A 7,018-nucleotide genomic window follows, 5' to 3' on the forward strand; every position below is an offset into this window, starting at 1 on the left:
TGGAGACTCCACCACCTCTCTGGGCAGCCTGTGCCAATGCTCTGTCACCCTCAGTACAGTTTTTCCTCACATTCATACGGAACTTCCTATGTTCTAGTTTATGCCCATTGCCCTTTGTTGAATCACTGGGCACTGCTGAAAAAAGCCTGGCCCCATCCATTTGAGCCCCACCCTTCAGATACTGATCAGCATCAATCAGGTTCCTCTCAACCTTCTCCAGGTGCAGCCCCAGGGCTCTCAGCCTGTCTCCATCAGGAGATGCTCCAGGCCTCCACCATCTTTGCAGCCCTCCACTGGCCTCTCTCCATCAGTTCCCTGTCAACCTGGAACCAAGGAGCCCGGCAGTGGGTGCAGTGCTCCAGATGTGCCCCCCAAGCAGACCAGAGGAGAGAATCCTCGTCCTGCTGACCATGATCTGTGTGCACCTTGGGAACCATGGACTTTCTCAGCCACCAGGGCACACCGCTGACTCATGGTCAACCACTGGTCAATTCTTGGTCAACTGTAGGTCAGCTATTGGTCAGCCAGGGTATCATTGGCCTTGTTGGCCACCAGGGCACATTGCTAGCTCATGTGGCCACCTGTGTGCCCACTTTCTCTTTTTGACACTCAAGTATCGACCTTCTCTTTTAAAATTCAGTAATCATTTCTTTTTCTCACCTTCCACACTCACTGAAGTTATTGTAAAACTCCTGACAGTGAGAAATGCTTTTCTAATTTCTAGATTGAAATAACTCATGGCTTGCTTTTGCTCCTCTTCAAACTAGTCCTACCTCCAATTAATTTCTTCATTAAATAGGAACAGCTTTATTTCACATAAAGTCTTCGAATCATAGAATGGCTTGAATTGGAAGGGACATCAAAAATCATCTGATTCCAACCCACCTGCTGTGGGCAGGGTTGCCAACCACTCTATCAGACTGTTGGGGAAACCATCAAACCTGTTGGTTTATATTATTTCTCAATAGTGTTTCAGAGGTAATTGCTAATGGCAGTAGTTGTCAGTCAGTGGAGATCTCAGAGTCCAGAGACTGTTTATGAAGTGTCAGTGGAGGATCATTAAGGAATATAAAATCATATGTTACATATAGAAATAGAAGTTTGTAAGGTTCCTGAAGGACTTTTGTCATACCTGTGACAGCAGCTAGCAACTGTTGTCTTTGGACAATCTACATGACAGTATGGAGCTCAGCTTTCTGCATATGGCATCATTCAGTCTGTGATGAACTCCTCAGTGTGTCCCATTCAACATATAGTCTGAAAAACTGGTGAAGAGCTGACAAGGAGGGCATGACTACTGTTAGTCATCTCTAATCACAGAGATCCTAGTGTTCAAGAAAGGCCACGATGAAAGAGAAGTGTAACCAAGTCACCTTGTAGGCTTTTCACAGGGAGTAGTTGGTTTGAGAATATGACAGAACAGGCATAGTACACAGAGTGATGCTCTAATTTCCTCTTTGTGTCCTCAATATCAGCATAAATATGTTGGCTGTGACTCTGCTGCTATGAAACCCTATGATCCCTTCTTACACAAAGAGTACAGGATCCAAATGACAAAATTAATCCTTGTAGTTTCCAAATTCAGTGGGTCTACCCAGAATGTTCAACAAGTTAAACTTCTCCTCCCTAGTTTGATTATGTGATTTCAAGTTACTAAGACTTTCTTTTCTGGTCTTGAAGTTTGATCCTATGAAAAAAGCTTCTGAAGAAATTAGGGTATATGCTCATGTGCTCTCTGTCTAATTGTGGTCATGTGATATGCATTTCTATGTCCAGAAAAAAATCATAGTATATAGCACACATGAAGTCAAAAAAGTCAAGCACTTACAGCCTGTTCAGAATTGCGTTTAAGAGTGATGTTGGGAAGATACGAAGTGTGAGATAAGTTAGTGATGATCTGATGGCAAACACCTTACATATCTGTAATAGAAATCTACATTTGGCTAAATACACATTGTACTTTGTATGGAAACTCACCAGCAGAGCTTAAACAATGTTTTGAACCTTGTGTTCTTTCACTTTCTTATGATTCATATTTAGATTTCCCATTTTCTTTTAGGGAATTCATCCACGTGACGAATTACTGTGTGATACGATGTGTGCCACTCTTCAGTGTCTGAAATGACTTAGGCTTCTGGAATATGCCTTTTCAATGGACTTTGTCCTTGCAGAAAATTCTGAACAGGCCTTTGTATACCAATATAATCTATAAAAACAAATCCTTAGCGTGTTTATTCTCATCCCCTTCTTTTTGCCAATTCAGTGGCAACAAAATACCCCATAGCTCTGAGATTTTGTCATATGGAAAGTTGTATTTTGGCTTTTCACTGTGTCAAGGTACAAATGTACTGGCCTGTTGGGTTCTAATACTTATCTTTTTGGGGGGGTCAAAACTGGTTTAACTGGTAATGGGACCTGGGGTTATTCAGCTTTGTTACGAGGTGGAAACACATTTATCAATTGCTGGTTTCTAACATTTTTTTGCATTCTGAGAAATTGTTTTTAACATGTAAACTGCTGTAGATGACACAATAAATGTATTATCATTTTGTATAAGTCCATTCTGATATAAAATTACACCAAAGAGAACTTTATGGAACTCATGGAGAAGGAGTCTCTGGATTCTGCATGGCAAAGTCAGTCCTGGAGTAACCAGTCATGAAATCTTCACTATTAGCAGTCCATGCACATTTTTCCTTTGCCATCAATTGGTGGAGCTGTGCTGGGAGGGTGCTGGATCACTATGTAAATATCATGGATGGATATAGTCCAATATGTCCCAAACAATTAATGCTACACACTATCTGCTATACCTAATAACCTCTGAGGTTCTGAAATATAACCCATAGATCCTTTGAGGACTGAGAATTATTTCTAAGGGGTCAAAGCAGGAAAAGAAAAACTGTTTTCCTCAAACAAAAGCATCACCAGTTGGCAAAGGTAGAAAACTGCAGGCTTACACTTCTTTTCTAGTCAAAGCAAACCTCAGGATTTTTATCAGTCATTTTTGGAGATTGTGGACTCTGCTGTGACAGAGGACTGTGTGGTAGGTGATCTGTTTTTGAGTTTTCTCCCATATTTTTCTTCAGCTTCAACTGTTGCATTTGTTTGGCCCCCATGGATCTTTGAATCCTGCACAAAGACTTCATATTTCAATTCCTCTTCCAAGGTGCAGATATTTTGTGCGTGGTCCTTTGAAGAAGTGATCATATATCTCTGAAATATGAGGTAAGATTTGTGTCAGGGAGTTGCCAGGAGCAGCTGGGAGCCGGGATACAGCCCCTGTGAGGGAACAAGGAGACCAGGTTCAAACGAGAGTCCATCAGACAAATTTGTGGTGACAATTAGTTGGAAGGCAGGGCCAAGGCCACGATGCTTGTTCGTGGATGCTCTTCCCCTCTTGGTCTCTCACTTCTGCTGGGGAAAACCCTGCAAGTCTCCTCATAACAATTCCCTTCTTTGAGGAGATATTTATGGACCCTCACGCTGACCAAAGTTAAAACAGACGTGTTAAAGCCAAACTCCTTTTTAGGCTCTGTAAAAACCTACAAAGAGAGAGCCTTAAAAATGAGCAGTGCTTTATTCTAATTATGAGCAAGCCAGTGCCTTCCCATAGATGGCACAGCACTTTTAGACAGCCTTTGTGAGGACTGCCTTCCCTGCCCTGGGATGAAGCAGTAGATCCCTAGCACATTCCTTATCCTGCTCACACCGTCACCCACATAAAATCTTTATCTAAGAAACTTCTGCACTCCTTGGGATAATCAACCTCATCACCAGGTTTTCCCAAGCATGCCCTTGGGTAAATTATGCTGTTAATGTTTTTTGTATGTGCAGAATAACCTCATATAGCCCTCAATTCCAGCTTACAGCCTACACAGCCTGTTCTAAAATCACAGAATCGTAGAATGGTTTGATTTGGAAGGGACCTTGAAAGGCCATCTGGTCACACTCCCTGCAATGCAGAGACACCCACACTCCAGCAGTTGCTCACAGCCCCATCCCCTGACCATGGGTGTCTCCAGGGATGGGTACCACCACTTCTCTGGGCAACCAGTGCAGAGCCTCACTACCATTATTGTAAAAAACATTTTTCTTAAATGCAATCCTAATTTCCCCTCTCGGTTTGAAACCATTCCCTCTTGCCCTATCACAACAGATCCTGCTGCAGAATATGTCCCCTTCTTACTTACAGTGTTTGAAAATACAAGACATGGAAATGCTAAAAGCATGAAGAGGGATGTGGGGACTTTCCAGACAAGGTCCAGGCAGATCATGTAGCTAAAGTTGCTGGAAAACATTTGAGGTATTCGTTCTCTTTGAAATGAGTTATGAGGATGGTTGGAAAGAGCTGGAAGTAAAAGGGGATATCCATGTAGTTAATGCAACCTGAGTGTGGATGGCAGTGGCCAGTGGGTGCAAACTAGGTTGTAACATCCAGAAGGAGCTGTGGTGTTACTGGAAATTATGAATTTTCTGAGTCTGAACACTGAATAGATGATGGAACGGTCTATCACAATTTACTGGAACCTACCACCTCTCCTTGCCATCGTTTCTTTCTCTGAATCCTTGGTCCAGGAGAGAATCTTGCAAATGATAAAGGGGAGGGATATGTATTGAATATATCTGGTCTGAAAGTAAAAAGCAGGTGATTCTGGGAGCTCATTTGGGAAGTGGGAATTGCTGTGTAACACAAGAGGGCTAGTATGTCCACCAAATACATCACGAAGAGAGGTGGAAAACAAAATAATAGGGGGAACTATACTGGGAGCAAAAATCTCTGAGACATCAAACCTCATGACAGTTTTTAGGTGTGAGTTTGGTGTGGGTTTTTTTTTGAGGAAATGTCCTCAGGTCAGTCAAAAAGAGGCAGCATAATTCACTCCGACTTTGCTACTCCCGAAGACAGATGAAAGGAAATGGTGTGTCTGTTCCTTCATGTGTCATACAACTCTACACTGTTCAATACAACTATTTCCTGGAGAAAACATTCATAAGTAGTCAGATACCTGAAAGTAAATTTATAGAAGCAGGGTATCACAAAGTTTCATCATGATGATAGTATCTTGGAAGGGGAATAAGACTGAAGCTTCATGGTCAAGGTTCTGTAATGTAAATCTTCTCTTGGGTAAAGAGGCCATAATTACATATTTGAATTGGCTTCCAAAGTGTATAACCATAGCAAACACAATTATAAGACTCTCATTTATTTTTAAGTCCCAAAGGAAACATTGAAACTGATATAAAACACAAACACAACAGTTTTAATTACACACAGTTTTAATTATCACTTATATTTTATAGATGTAAATCACACAGATATGTTCAAATCACTATGCTATGTACACAGAAACAATTGTCTCTGCTGTAGCCATGAGGCTAAAGACGAAGCAAAAAAAGATTTTTCCACAAAGTCAAATGCCTCCTAGCCTAAATAATTAACCAAGGGTTCAGTCAAAAAGGGGACAAGAGCTGTACTTTTTAAAGCTAAACTGATATTCCAATTTGTGGAAATTGTAGCCTGTACTTGAATGGTCAGAATCTCCATCAGTGCTTTCAAGACTGGATGCAGGTACTTTTGGGAATGGTTCTACCTTGGAATGAACTACAGATGTGTTCTGTGTACCCTTTGTACACTGTTTTGGAGAGTTTAATGTAGAGCCTAGCTCAGTCCCTAAGAAAGAGAAAGGCCACTCAGGAAGAGATGTTAAGTACAGTGTTAGTTTGATCCGATTTATTAGACCATGCTCTGCTTCACTTCTGGCCTCAGACACGTTCTTCATTGGAGCAGTGATGAGCTGAGAAATGGTAGGCAGAAGTGAAATCAACGTAGCAATCACAGAAGATAAGTTCATCCTCGAAGGGAGGTCCCAAAAACTGACAAAAACACAGTTTATCTGTGGATCTAATTGATGGATTCAGCTAACCTTCAAGGATATTGAAGGTTTATTGCAGCTACTCAAGGGCCAGTGACTGGTCACAAAAAGACAAGGTTTGTGAGTTATTCTGAGCTCCAGGTAGACCAGTTGGGATATTGCCTAAGGTTCACTGTGTGTTCTTCCTTTGTACACACATAATCTTCCTAATGTTCAGCTACTTGAGTTTTTGTCATGGAAAAGAAAAGGCTCGGGTTCCTCTGGCCTGACTTAATCTCTCCATTGTTCATGGCACAAAAGAAAAAAAACAACAACAACAACAACAAAAAAACAACCAACAAGCAGATAATGCAGTTGTTGCAAGCCATTCCCACTCCATAACTCTTTCAAATGAAGATTAATTACATAACTCCTGTAAACTGAAAGTGTCAGGAAATACTGGCAAAGATGTCAGACATGGAAAAAATGAATGTAGCTTCTTTGATTTGGGTATTAACTTACTGATGCCCAAGAGGTAGAGGTCTCTCATTTCACAACAACAATGAAAAAATAAGGGGATTCTGTGTGGGAAAAGAGCAGGAAGAAGGGTTGTGATGGTATTATGTGCCAGGTGGGAAAAGCAGCTTGTATTCAGGATGGGAAGTTCTCAGAAGTCTGTTGATGCTATTGGAAGCTCTTGGAGGGGGTTGGAGCAGATGGAACTGCTCCAGAGGAGGCCATGAAAGTGATCAAGGGGCTGGAGCACCTCTGCTGTGAAGAAAGGCTGAGGGAGTTGGGCTTGTTCAGCTGGGAGAAGGCTCCAGGGGGATCTCACTGTGGTTTTTCAGTATTTGAAGGGAGCTTATAAACAGGAGGGGGAGCAACTTTTGTACGTGGTCTGATAGCGGTGGGACAAGGGAGAATGGCTTTAAAATAAAGGAGGAGAGATTTAGGTCAGATGTTAGGAAGAAATTCTTTACTCAGAAGATGGTGAGGCCGTGGCACTGCTGCCCAGAGAGCTGTGGGTGCCTCATCCCTGGAGGTGGTCAAGGCCAGGTTGGATGGGGCCCTGAGCAGCCTGATCTGATTGCTGGCAATGAGCTCATGGCAGGGGGATTGGAACTAGATAATATTTAAGGTCCCCTCCAACCCAAGTTGTTCTG

The sequence above is a fragment of the Cyrtonyx montezumae genome, unplaced genomic scaffold, assembly GCF_038088225.1.
Source record: "Cyrtonyx montezumae isolate F1298 unplaced genomic scaffold, pur_monq_1.0 scaffold_32, whole genome shotgun sequence".
NCBI lineage: Eukaryota > Metazoa > Chordata > Aves > Galliformes > Odontophoridae > Cyrtonyx > Cyrtonyx montezumae.